Consider the following 14233-nt stretch of genomic DNA (forward strand, 5'->3'; position numbering starts at 1 on the left):
TCTGTCTCTCTGTGTCTGTGTCTCTGTCTCTCTCTGTCTCTCTCTGTCTCTGTCTCTCTCTGTCTCTCTCTGTCTCTGTCTCTCTCTCTCTTACACACACACACACACACACACACACACACACACACACACACACACATACACAGTGGAAAGAGAACAGAAGTTAATCCTGTGCAATTCCAGGAACAATGAGAATGACATTGGAAACAAAAGTCCCTGGGGTCCTCAGCCGCTGCCTTGGTAGGACACCTGGAGGAAGGAGCCAGCTCTGCATAAAGGGGACAGCATACTGTAAGCAAAGGTGGGCTTGAGTTGCCTCTCCTAACTGCTCTTTCAAGGGAGAGAAGTCAGGACTGCTGCATTGTTATTGTGTCCCTAGGCAGAGGAGCAGGAGGTGGGATGTGTGGGGCTGGTTTCCTGGGGCGATGACTTGAGGCTTGAATATCTGAAGGTGGAACAGTTCATGCTGACAAGGGTTTGCGGGTAGGACATAGAGCAGGCGAAGCTCAGTGGTCGGTGCCAGCTTTCCCTTGGTAAGGTTCTGAGAAAGCTCAGCTGCCACTCAGTTGCCATGTCAACCCTTCTCAGAATGAGAAGAGACCCACACTATCATCCTGTTGAAGAAACCATCTCCGGTCTAAGCTATCAGAAGTCACCAACTCATAGCTCAAGGTGCTCGCTGGCTCACTGCTGAGTCCTCTGTTCTTGGCTGCTCACAAATCTGTCACTTTGTGTGCTCAGCATTTGGGGAAAGCCAGGCCATCTCTCCATTCCACTGCCCATGATCAAGCACCCTGGGGTGGAGGAAAGGCTGGGAGGGTGAGTGGTTTTCCTCAAAGTGGGAGCAGCTGGAAGCCTGTGGTATGCACATTCGCCAAACTTACACCGCTGTGATTTGGAGTCGATGGCAGAGGCAGACAGAAGTAAGCATATTGCCCCCACGTTGGTGGCCATATCTATGGGACATGACCTGACTGGCTTGGGGGGCTCCAGGTGAGGGAGAGGCAGACACCTACAACCTGGGACCTTTCTTTGGAAACAGGTACTGTGCATCTAGCTCTAGGGTGGCAGAGGCTGCAGGACTCAGGGACAGAGGCTGATGTGAGAGAGGAACCTGGACACAAAACGCAGTGAGTGCTTCAGGGGACCATTCTACAAGGTAGACCTCTAAGAAGGCCCAGCTCTGTGTGCACGGGCTCTGACAGAACCGCCATAGCTGTGGGCCTAACACCGGCACTTCAGGTGAGGACTGTACTTGGAGAAAAGGGTCTTTAAATAGGTGAAGTGAGTCAAAATGAGGTCAGATGGAATAGGTTTGACCCAGTGGCTGTGAGGAGCTATCATAGCCTGGACACACACTGACACCAGCCGCGCAAGCACATGAGCAGATGACCAAGGAGAGAGACTTCCGCTCACTCTCAGCAGCCACTTCAAGACGGCACACAGATTTTTATTTATCCAGCCTTGGGGGGGGGGAGGGGGCAACCCTGCTGACACCTCGATCTTGTGCTTCTAGCCTGCAAAATGGAGGAAAATAAATGTCTGGCTCTTGAGCCACCCAGGTGGAGAACTCTGTTAAGGCAGGGTAAGATATGGATGCAGTCCCCGATCGGCTCGGGGAGGGGGAGGGGGGAGCACCGAGCGACCCAGCAGAGCTGGGAAGAATGAGAAAGGAAACCTCGTTCCAAGGAGAGGACATAAGTCACTCTGCTGATCCGCAGGCCTGGTTTCTAACAAATGTGGCTTTCCTTTCTTCATAACAATGAGATGAACGCAGACATCCTGGAGGAAAGGGATTCTCTGCTCCTGTGGTAATCTGAAGACAGGGAGAGAAGCTAGTCCGTAGAATCGACCCTGGAAGGAGCGGACAGCAACTGGGCTCTGCCTAAGCTGATGAGGAGATGGCGTCTCCCTCAATGACCACAGTGATTACTGTGCTATGGTCAGCTCTCTAAGTGTCCTTCTGGTCACCAGGCCACCATTACTGGGCTCTCAGAAAAAAATATCAAGACTGACAGACACCAGGATGTACCTGAACAGGAGGATGCTTAGACCCACTGTAAGGCCCTGGCCCTGCTCATCACAAGGCTCCCACAGACCAGTTGACGGAGACAGGCTTGATGCAAAGTGTGTGTGGGGGGCAGCAATATGCCTCCCCAGAGAACAAGTTTTCAGATCAGCTGTTTTCAGCAAGTCCGGGTGGATGAATAAAACAAGATTTATGCCTGACAGGCTTTCTCTTCACAGTTGGGGGAGGGGCCGTTCACTTTTATCAGCAGGAGAAGGGGTGAATCAGGAGTGTCCAACCTGTGGCCCACAGATTCTGACAGCGTACTTGTGTTTGTTTTGTGTGGCACTGCGGTGTGATGTCAGTTATAAACTTCATACGGAAGAGTCTCTAGCTGAGGATGTGGCTTTCACAAAGCACTTGCCACACAAGTGGGAGGATTGGAGTTCAGATCCTCAGAACCCACCAAAGCGCTGGGTGGATGTGGTGGTCTAGGTGTCACTTAATTGCTTGGAGGACAGAATTAGGGACAGATCTCTGGAGCTAGCTGGCTAGTTAAATTAGCCTTGTTGGTAAGCTCTGGGTTCAAAGAGAGACTCTGCCTAAAAGAGTGAGGGATGACTAAGTGTCAGACCTCCAAACACATAGTACACATAATACATACAATACACATAATATGCACAATAAACACAATACACACAATATACATGATATACATAATACACATGATATACCTAATACACACAATATACATAGTACATGATATACACAATACACATAATACATACAATATACATAGTACACATAATACATGCAATACACATGATACACACAATAAACACAATACACACAATATACATGATATACATAATATACACAATACACATGCTACACCTAATACACACAATATGCACAATACACATAATACACACAATACACACAATACACAGTACACATACATAATACACAATACACATAGTACACACAATACATATAATACACATAATACACACAATACACATAATACACACAATACATACAATACACACAGTACACATAATACACATAGTACACATAATACACATAATACGCACAATACACATAATACACACAATACACATAATACACACAGTACACATAATACACACAATATACATAATACACACAATAAACACAATACACACATTATACATGATATACACAATACGCACAAGATACACAATACACATAATACACACAATGTACATGATATACATGATTTACACAATACACCCAATACACATAATATACACAATAACACAATACACATAATACACACAATACATATGTGCACTTGCACTCACATGTCCATGCTACTACACACACATGTTAAAAGATCCCAATGTTTTAAGTAAGTTTATGATGCTGTACTGGGCTGCACTGATTGGCTGCTGGGCTTCAGGCTGGACAACACTATTATGGTGGAATGTTATCTACCATCAAAAGGGAGAAATCTGACATAAGCTGTTCACGCCATCTGATTCTGCTTCCAGAAGATTCTAGAGAAGCTGGGCTCTTGAAGGCAGAACATAGGTGATTGCCAAGGCTGGGATGAGGGTAAGACAGGGGAAAGTATTTAATGGGGAAAGTTTCACTTCTGTGGAACACAAGGGTTCTGGAGGTAAACCCTGGAGGTGGCCATGTGACCGTGGAGGTGGCCACGTGACAGCATGAGTTTGTTGATGCTGAGACAGTCAAATGCTTGGATTGCTGTGTGGAGTTGGCCACAGGTAAAAATAATAATTAAGGGGCTGGAGAGATGGCTCAGCGGTTAAGAGCTCTGACTGCTCTTCCAGAGGTCCTGAGTTCAATTCCCAGCAACCACATGGTGGCTCACAACCATCTGTAATGGGATCCAATGCCCTCTTCTGGTGTGGCTGAAGACAAGTACAGTGTTCTCATACACATAAAAAAAATAATAATTAAGAAGCCTGTGTATCCACTGGGTTGCCCTGGACTAGGTAACTGACGACAGCCTTCCAGAAAGGTGCTAATGTTTGGTGTTACGCATATGAAGCCAAGGCCAGGCGACTAAATAAGCTATTGGGTCAGCATCAAGTCAGGAGTTTGCCTTGGTGATCCCAGCAGCCCTCAGGTGCTGGTGTGTGAAAGAAGGAAGAAAGGCCTCCTACCAAATTCTGGGCTTCCTGTGCCAAGGAGGTCACTTTGGCTTGCAAAGTACACACAGTGACAAGGGGAAAGGGCCAGTTTAAAACAAGTGGGGGCTGCATTTAAAACAAGGTTGCACTAAAGATCAATTTGCATTACACCTGAACCGGAGGCTCTGCTGGTGTAAATGTGTCAGTTGTACTGACCTTCACTGAATGGGAGGTTCATGCCTATGCTGTAGGAATTTCAATTCAGCAAATTATGCATAAAACACATATACCCATAACTGAATGTAAACACAGCAGAAACCTGGCTGCCGCCATCTGCAGAGAATGTGGCTCCACAAATGTGCACTGAGACTTCACATGGAGAGCATCCTCCAGAGACAGGAGTTTCTGTTTGTCCTAGTTTCTACCTGGGGGCTTTCAGCTGGACTTGGGGGTAGAAGCTGTTACCGAGAGCTGATGATGCTACTCTCTGGATGGCAACATAGTAACGCACCACCAAGGGTAAAGCTCACAGACGCAGATGCCCACTTGGGATGGGTGTTTCAGTCAATGGTCTCTTCTGAGGGTTTCCTGTCTTTCTCATTAGATAATAAGTCACATGGGCTGGGGCCACGACCTGCCCAGCAACCTCATCAACATCTACTTCCCTTTATCTCTGAGAAGGAAATGACTGCTCACTCCCTGGGAATAGTCACCAGGAGCAGACTTCCCCATGCACAGATGTGATTAAGAAAGAATTCAATTAGGGGGTTGGGGATTTAGCTCAGTGGTAGAGCGCTTGCCTAGCAAGCTCAAGGCCCTGGGTTCGGTCCCCAGCTCTGAAAAAAAAAAACAAAAAACAAAAAACAAAAAACAAAAGCAGAAGAAAAAAGAATTCAATTAACATCCCCTTCAGCTGACTATGGGGACATGTTGCTAAACATTGGGTTTGGGTACCAGTGTGCATATATGTTTGGCCAGGTATGCATGTATGTGGTTGTATGTAGCTGTGTGTATAGGCCTATGTGTATGCACATGTGTATCTGAAAGTGTAAGTATGTGGGCACACATGTAGGTCAGTGAGTGCACGTGTACCTATGTGTGAACCCCTGTTTGCACATGTGTGCATGCATGAAGCATGTGTGCATGTTAGTGTGCATGAACACACCCCACACAAGCATTTTGTGCACTGGGAAAAGACAACCCATGAAGGAAAGAGGGGGTTCTGGAGATGGGTAAAACCACTCTGCAGTGTGCATGAGAGTGGACTTCATACAACTTGTAAGCTTTAATACCCAGGAGTCCAAAGAATTTGAAATATATATATATATATATATATATATATATATATATATATATATATGTATCTTCAGACTGCTTCTGATGTGAACAGTCATCTCCTAATTCCTATTTGGAACAAAATCATCATCTAGCTTTCTAAACTGGGGCACAAAGCTTGGCAGTGGTGACACACGCCTTCAATCTCAACACTTGGAAGGCAAAGGCAGGCAGATCTCTGAATTGGAGGCCATCTTGGTCTAAAGAGCAAGTTCCAGGACAGCCAGGGCTACTCAGAGAAACCCTGTCTGGAAAAACAAAACAAAACAAAATATGGCATAGAATTTGGACTGGGCCAGTCTAACACCTGCCTCTCTACTTCAAAACAGGCTTGGAAGGACTGGCAACAAGATGACACTTCTGGGCAACAAAGTAACAGAAGGGACCACCAAGGAGCAGTAAAGCAAAGACAAGACAGAAGCGGGAATATGCTGTCACCATGCGTCTCAAAAGCTCGGAAGGGGAGAAAGCACCTGGCTAGGACAGTGGGGTGACAGCCTGCTTCACTTGCCTACATTTTCTGAGAAGCCCAATTATTTCTTTTCTTGCATTGTAGTGAAAACATGTGAAGGGTTAACTTTCATTTGGAGAGATGACAATCGTCAGGGCTGAAGACATGGCTCGGCAGTCCAGAGCACGCACTGCTCTCACACAAGACCCAAACTTGGTTCCCATCACTCATGTGGGCTCGTGACCACCTGCGACACCAGCTCTAGGGAATCTGACACTTCTGGTCTCTGTAGGCATATGCACTCACGTGCAGGCACTTAACTACACACATTCACACACATTCACACACACACACACACACACACACACACACACACACACACAAAATTAAAGATAAGTCTTAAAAAGGTTAGGCATGGTCACAGCGCCTTTAAACTTCACACCCAGGAGGCAGAGGCTTAGTAAAAGAGGCATAAAGAAAAAAAATAATTAGAAAAAAAAATAGTAACTGTGTCAGAGGTCTCCAGATTTCTGACCTGAGAATGGCTGATTTAAGGTCATTGTAAGGAGAGAACAAGGGATATGCATTGAAGGCTAACTCTTGGTTACACTCTATAGTTCCTGGGGTGCTGATGACACTCGGTGACACTCAGGAGTTGCCTACAGTGGAAACCATGCTCTGGAACAAGATCCTGCCAGCATTCCTACCCACATCTACACGAGAGTTAAACTCTTACCATGCCTGTGGCTGGGGCATAGTCACCCCATTGTATTATCCAGAGCCCTTGGTCTCAGGGGACAGGGGACAGCCTAGCACAGTTCTGCTCTCAGACACTGTCTGGGGAAGGCTGTGGCTCTGCTCAGACAGGAAGCATCACTCCAGATGCTTCTCATCAATCAGCTGTCAATCCTTCCACTGTCAGTTCTGATGGTTCAGACATGTGAGGCAGGGACTGGTACAGGGCTCTTGTCAGTGTGTGCTGGGGTGGGGGAAGCTAGACCAGCCCGAGCCCTGCTATTCCAGCCACCATGAGTAGAAGTCAGGGACCAGTCTGAGCCTGTCTTTAATTTCTTGTTCTTTTTATTCTCTTGTTGCCCACGGACTCCCCTGAACAGAGACAGGTAGGATTCATGAAGACTATCCGAGAAAAGTTGGTTCCTCGGTGATGCCTTAGGGACCTGGTTTGGGGTTCAGAAAGCCGAGCTCTGTAGCTGCTCTCTAAGGAATAGCTGGGGTTGCTCCTCCTAAGAGTATGGTCCAGATAGACCCCCAGCTAAGGTGGGCACGGTTCTTTTTTTTTTTTTTTTTTTTTGGTTCTTTTTGTTCCCGGAGCTGGGGACCGAACCCAGGGCCTTGCGCTTCCTACCACTGAGCTAAATCCCCACCCCGGTGGGCACGGTTCTTAACACAGGAAGAGGCATTCAAAATGCCTCCTGTGACCTTTTCCTCCTCTCCCTGGCCCTGCTTCCTTCCCACTCAGTCTGTGTGGACCAGGCAAGGCCCTGGGCAGACCACAAAAGTCCCAGCTAAACAAACTATTCAAAGGGCAGGGAACCTCCAATGAGCCATTTTTCAGACTTTAATTCTACTGAGTTGATCTTAAAAGGCCCTTGCGTTTGCTCAGCTTGCATTCCCTCTGCCTGAGGCAAGCAGCCTCCCTCCAAGGAGGCAATACCAATCAGCACAGCGTGCGTGCGTGGGCCAGCTAATCATCCAGTGCCCCTCGCAGTGGCTGCATAAGCCAGCAACTGGAAGAAAACCGGATCTTACCCTCAAGAGTGACACCCCCAAAACTCAGCCAGGACCCCATTTCTTCAAAGCGACCTTATCTGCAGCCTGACTTCATTTCCAAGAGCAAAATCTAGGAAGGTTCCGAGTGACACTACTTCACGCTCTGCCTGGCACTCTCTGACATGGTGCCTTCGGGAGAGGGACTCTGGGATCAGGTAACCCAAGTGTGAGTTCTGCTCTGTCAGTCATGAGCTGGGTGACCATGACCTTGCTGACCACAGGGAGCTCACCTATGCCCACAACTATATGAGCATCCACTTGAGAGACACAGATACAAGACATTCCCTTGACTGGTGCATGGGCATGAAGAGATGATACCTGCACTCTATACACAGCACCTTGGCCTGACGCCTCACTGGGGCAGCCCATGCTCTACGCACAGCACCTCGGACGGGAACGCATTCTCAGCTCTTGGTGCTCAGCTGGTCACGAGAACTGTTGCAAACACAGCAGCCTTGGGCATGACTGAGTTCAGAGAGGATTTCCCTCCGCTCTTGGACCCCTGTTCTCTCCTCAGTATCATCCCCAGACCGTCAACTAAATCCAAATTACCCGGACCATAGGAGTGAATAGACCAGAGCAAGACCTAGCTGGGGCCTCCCCATGCAACTTCCTACATGCTGACAAGGAGACGCCAACACTGATGAAAAAGCTGGATGGAGAGAGGACATGGGGAAGGTTCCCAAGGAAAGATCCCCCTCCTCACAACACCGTTCCACCTGAGCCGGCCTCCCCTCAGCACCTCTTTCTCTCAGCTGCATAGAAACCTGCCACATGTTTGCCACCACGGGTCCCAAGAGCCACTAACCATGGCTGGGGTATCAGGGTGGAGGAGGAGGGATGGCTTGGCTTCTCAGGCATCCTCCACCTCCTGGGGACACCACCAGACACCACCTCTTTGACAGCCTGGGAGAGTCTGTCCCTGGCCCTCTACAGGAGTTTTCCTTTATAGTATTAACCTGCTTTCTCTCCTGGCATTCAGAGCATCGAGGAAACCTCAGCCAGGGCTATTCATAGGCCAAGGGCATCCCTGGGGAAAAGAATGAGTTCATAGCCGCAGCACAGGTGCCAAGTGTAAGCAGGGTTCCCAGCTGGCCCAAGCCACACTGGGGAGAAAGGTCGGGAGCTCCCGGGCTGGGCTGCGTCCATCCTCTCTCCGGCTGTCCAGCCTGGACACTCGGGCAAAGCTCTCTACTACCTGTTCTTGAGACCCGGGCCCTGCTAGAAGCAGAGCTGTGGTACCATAGTGCGATTCTACCCTAGGTCAGACCTGGAGGGAGCTGGGGAGGAGGAGGAGAAGGGGGAGGGTTTGGCACAGTGACATAGAATATAAATGAGTCTTGTAAACAGAGTTTAATAAAAAGGCAGTGAGGGAATTTATGAGCAACCCAAGGATAATTAAAATTATTTATCTACTTACCTCCCTTGCTGGCTGATCAGTCTATTAATTATCTATTATGCACATGCTGATTTGCATTTTGGTGAGGGGAGGGGTAAGGGCAGGTGAACGACACGGATGGGGTGGTTTGGATCCATGTGGTGGGGGACAGTATGGACGCTGCTTTGGGCAGAGTATGTCTCCCCTGTGTTGACCCCTATTCTCATAATGCTTGCCTTTCCTCCCCTGCCCACACAGGCCACTCTTGGCCACTGAGAACCAGCCGTGGAGAGCAGAAAGCGGCACATACCTGTTTGCAGATCGGGCCACTCCTTGGATAGGTTCCCGCCAAGGTAGGCCTGTGGGCCAGCTCTGGGGAGGGCAGCAGAATTCCCCCTGGTCCTTCTGATGTCACGCTGCGATTGGAAAGAAAAACAAGAGATCGGTATCATTTCTGATCTCCGCCAATACCTGGGAGACATCAGATGCATAGAGTCCTGTGTTCTTGATTTAAGGTATCACGGTGCGGTGGGAACTCTGTCTTCTGAATACGCTGTGAATGAGGAAATGTTGTGAGGTGTATAACCGGGTGCTTGCTGGTCAGCCATGGCTCTGAAAATCGAAGGTGGCACCTGCATGGTGAGAAGATGTCACTGTGGGAGGGTGCCAGTGGGTCACAAGGGGATGGACTGATAAAGGAGGACCATCAGTGGATGGCCTCTCCAACTTGTCCCCCACCAAGGACCCATTCTCCTTCCCAGTCAGCACAGCTCTCCTGAGGCTGCTCCCTCAGTGTCCTCCCTGTTACCCACCTTTGTTCCCAAGCACTGGGCTCAACCTCAATGCCAACATCACACCCCAAGGGACTACCGGGCTTACAGTGAGGCCTTGGAGCCTAGCCAGGCTGCCTTTCCATCTAAACCTGTCAGAATCCCCTCCAGCTAGCCACAGACCCTCCACCCCTTTATACTGAGCTCTCTCACAGCTTACAATGTGCAAGCTTACCTCTTGCAACGGCTCTCAGCCAAACATTAGAGTGTAGGGCCAAGTCCAGAGAGACAGAGGTCCTGTCTCTCTGCTGGACTGTCTCTACAATGGGTAGATACAGGCCTTCTGTGGTCTGTGCTTGGCGAATTCCCACCAAAGCCACGTGATGGATTCCCAATGCTCAACTCGAGAGCATTCAGAGAGGGGAGAGCATTCGGAGAGGGGCCTTGTAGAGGATTCGCTGTGAGGGTGGCTGCTCTGTGTGGGGTTAGTGCCCTTTAAGCAGCCTCCCCTCTCCTACATGTTGTGATCAGCTTGATGCAAGGTCTGCCCACACCTTGAGCTTGGGTTTCCAGTCTCTATAACTCCGAGAACCCAACGTGTGACATCTGCTTGACCCTGGCATCTCACTAGAGCAGTCGAGATCTGACGTTCTTAAAGTGGCTGCTTATGGGTTAGACACTTGTAAGGACTTTTGCAAAACAGGCTTACCCAAACTGTGGACTCTTCCTTGCTCTACTTCTCACGACCCCTTCTTACCCGACCTGCACTGCCTCACCTGGCCTGACGGGTCAGCCTGACCTCAGGGCCCTTGCACAAACTGTCCCTCCTCTAGAGGCTCTTCCCCGAGACCTCCAAATGTTGGATGGTGTCTCCATCCTCATTGAGGTGTCCACTCAGAGACCCTCTCTGACTTGGCACCCTGAAGTCTGCCTTTGTCTTGTCTGCCCTGTCATCTCATGGCCCACGTGGTTAGGCTAACATCGAATGTGGGATTGTCAGCATGGACACCCGAAGCTGACAGCTCCCTAACAATGTACCAGGTGACCCCAAGTGTTCAGAGCCTAGAATAGCATCCGCGTGCAGCTGCACTCACCACACGGTGAATACATACATGTATTTTCATGAACAAACAGCACAGTTGTCCTCAGATTCTGAATGTTAACCTTTGACCTCCACACACTCGATGATGCGTGTGCATATACACCCCCACAAATGTACCATACACACACACACAGAAAGAGGGGTGAGTTGCTTGGCATCTTTGTGGTTCCAATTAAGTTCCTATCCCCTAGATCCAGGTTCTTCAGAGCCAGCCACACCTCTCCTTTATGACTCCCAGCTTCCAACCTCCTCACACATGAATCTGTGTAAGCCTCCATATCCTGGTGCCCGCCAGTCTGCACTGAACCCCTGCTGCGTTCCTGGAGTGGGTTGTCACCAAATCGTGCCTTCTGCTGACCTTTCCCCATCTACACCCCTAGGGGTGGATCCTGTATTCCTGCCCCCTTCTTCTCCTTCATTCCCATATTCCCGAGAGAACATCTCCCAGTGGCTGCCCTTTCCTGCCTTTTGAGATCCACACAGCATGTGACTGGGGTCCTCGATAGGTTCTGAACTAAGAACCTCCCTTCACCCCCCTTTCCCCATCTTCTTCATGACATCTGCTCGTGTCTCAAGCTCTCTGTGGAGGGACTGTTCTCTGCCATTCTAGACAGAGTGACGAGCCACCCTCATGCGGCCTGGGCTTCCACAACCTCATGAAAGTTAACAGTCAGTATTCATAAAACACAGTGGGGCGTTGTCTCGTTATAGGCACTCACTGCCAGGCTCATCTGGTCAGACTATGGGGCTACGGAACATTTGACAGTCAGCTTTGGTGTCCACCTGGCAGGGTCCCTACCATGAGTTCCAACATAATCTAGGTTTTTCTCGACTGCTTTGGCATCTATGATCGGTTTCCTTCATGGGAGATTAGTCTCAGGTCCACACCCTGCTCTAGTCATCTGAGAGTGAAGAGGGAGGTGGGTTTGACTTGAGGCTGGGCTGGCACCTCCCACTGAGCCAGCCTGCCCTTCTGTGCCTTCTCCTGAGAGCTATGAGATCAATCCTCGGTCTATCTGGCCAGTGGCTACCATTGCTTCTATTCACTGTTGAAGACTCTTCCAGGTTGGACTCTTGGATAGGCCGTGTCTGTCAAGAGACTGGAAAAGCCCTTGCCTACCTTCCCTGCAGGAGTCGGGGGTACGCTTCAGCAATGGAAAAGGGGAGACTGAAAAAAAACCCACCAAATGTGCTCGGGAATACGGCTTCATAGTTGTAAGTCTGGAACCTGCTGGCCATCCTGACTTTGTGATGTTGGCAAGGCTGTAGTAAGGACACTCAGGCTGAGCCGCCTGACTCCCAAGCCCATGCCTCCCTGCTCCCCACACACTGGGCTCCCTATCCTGTCTCCAGCCCTGCTCTGGCCCTAACCCTCTTGTCCTACTGCTTCTCAATTGAGAACGATAATCACTGCAACTTGCAGAGACGCCACGCCTGGTACTGGGGTCGGTTGTGTTCAGAATCCATTCTCAGGGCTGTGGGTACCAAGGTGAGGCAGAGCCTTTGGCAATTAGGGGTACCTGGGAAGACCCAAGAGCCAAAGACCCAGGAACGCCGAGAGCCAAAGAGAGGGCCAGGCTGCGAAGGAGGCGGGAAGATTTTTCAAAAGGAAAGCAAGAAGATGTGTCGAACAGAACCAGCACACTGTGCGGCCTCTTCACGGCAGGTGCATGAGTAGGCGAGGACGGTTAGACCCTGCAAGGAAGAGGCAGACTCCCTGTGTGTGTCTAAGTCAGGATGCCAGGACCCAACAGAACACTGTCGCCAGGTGCATACGGAGAGCACAGCTCGCTCTCACATGACATGTGCCTTCCTGGGATGGGGACGCAGGGAGATGACAGGCCATCTTTAACCCACCCCTTTCTACAGAGCAGAAGTGCTCCCGGCCTCTGTGGGAAGGAGACAAACCCCAGAGGTATCTTAAACTTGTATACTTGAGATTTTATTGGCCCAATAAACCTTCTGTGCACCCTGGAGTCTTCCCCAGGCAGAGGGGAACAGGGAAGACTGCTCTGTAGCCTCCACAGTGTGACTGGTGACAGTCATGACAGCCATCACAGCGGTCCCAGGGGACAACCTCAGCACAGAGGAGGAGGGATACACCCCAAAACATACCACCTGCACCTTGGTAGCACTCGAGAGTCCACTTGGATGACTTCGTCACCTTGTCATTGCTGTCACCAGTCAGTTTGCTACAGCTGACTCCCAAGAGTCTTTTCTTCCACTTCTTGAACCCATGGCGTTCTCTCGTGGCTACACTGGCTGTTACAGGGTAGGACAGCAGGGTGAGGGAAGGCTGGTGCTGTCCCCAAGGACCTACTTAGCAGAGTGTGAGGCCAGGTGTGTCCAGGGACAGAAACTTCCCAGGCAGGGGCCCTGACACAGAGCATTAGAGTTTAGCATTCGGGGCTCCATGGAGCAAGCTTCACTCAGTTATATATCAGCCTACCCTGGATCCTCACCCCAAGACTCCTGGCAGGCCCCTGGAGCCACCTAAGACTACAGACAGTACTCTTGTCTGGATATAAGGGAATGGCTAGAGACCTCTATAGTTCTCAAAGGGTCAGGGGACAGCCTTGAGGAAGAGGAGGATGCATCACTGGTCCAGAGCTCTGGCTCCTTCAGGGATGTGGGTGAGAGGGAGCAGTGTCCTCCCATGTGCCTCCTAGTGAGGTTGTGGGTAGTGTCTTAGCCTCCTAGCAAGGTTGCTTGTGGCAGTGGCACTTCTGAAACCCGGAGAGCAGAGCTTGCTCTCAACTTCCTGAGCCCACCACACATGCCTTGGCAGTAGACCCTGCCCATCCTCCTGTGGGCGGGAGCAGTCACAACGCACAGCTAGGTACCCTGGACTCTTGGCGTTGGATTGACTCCGGGTCCTTCAGGGATCTCAGAATCCGAAGACGCTCAAGACCCTAAGATAGAGTGGTGTCACGTTTACATGAAACCTGTGCACACTCTCCCACATGTACACCTGGGCTCACTGTCGTCACCTTTCATTTACTGTGTGCAATTGTGGAGATGGGTGTGTAGGGTCACAGCACGTATGTGGAGGTCAGAGGACAACTCGCCAGGTCAGTTCTCTCTTCCCATAACGTGAGACTTGGGAAGCAGACTCAGCATCTGCCCACTTTCTTCCGTATACTTCATCTAATTTCTTAAAATAAGGTTTCATCTATGCATTTATTTACTCACTCGGTGTGTAAGGGGGTGTGCATGGGTGCAGGATACGTGGATTTGCTTTTCTGAGAGTGTGCGGTAGG

At 49.9% G+C, this 14233-nt stretch overlaps 1 protein-coding gene across 38 annotated transcripts in view; it reads right to left on the reverse strand.

Moving 5' to 3' along the window:
* Positions 1-14233, reverse strand: part of Rbfox3 (RNA binding fox-1 homolog 3) — a 438563-nt gene that overhangs the window by 184991 nt on the left and 239339 nt on the right. For all 38 annotated transcript variants that reach the window (NM_001413230.2, NM_001134498.4, XM_087571022.1 and 35 more), the window contains 1 exon segment: positions 9412-9517. The gene's annotated coding sequence lies outside the window, so the exon portion shown is untranslated.

This window comes from Rattus norvegicus, chromosome 10 (genome assembly GCF_021556685.1).
Source record: "Rattus norvegicus strain SHRSP/BbbUtx chromosome 10, alternate assembly SHRSP_T2T, whole genome shotgun sequence".
In the NCBI taxonomy this organism is placed as follows: Eukaryota; Metazoa; Chordata; class Mammalia; order Rodentia; family Muridae; genus Rattus; species Rattus norvegicus.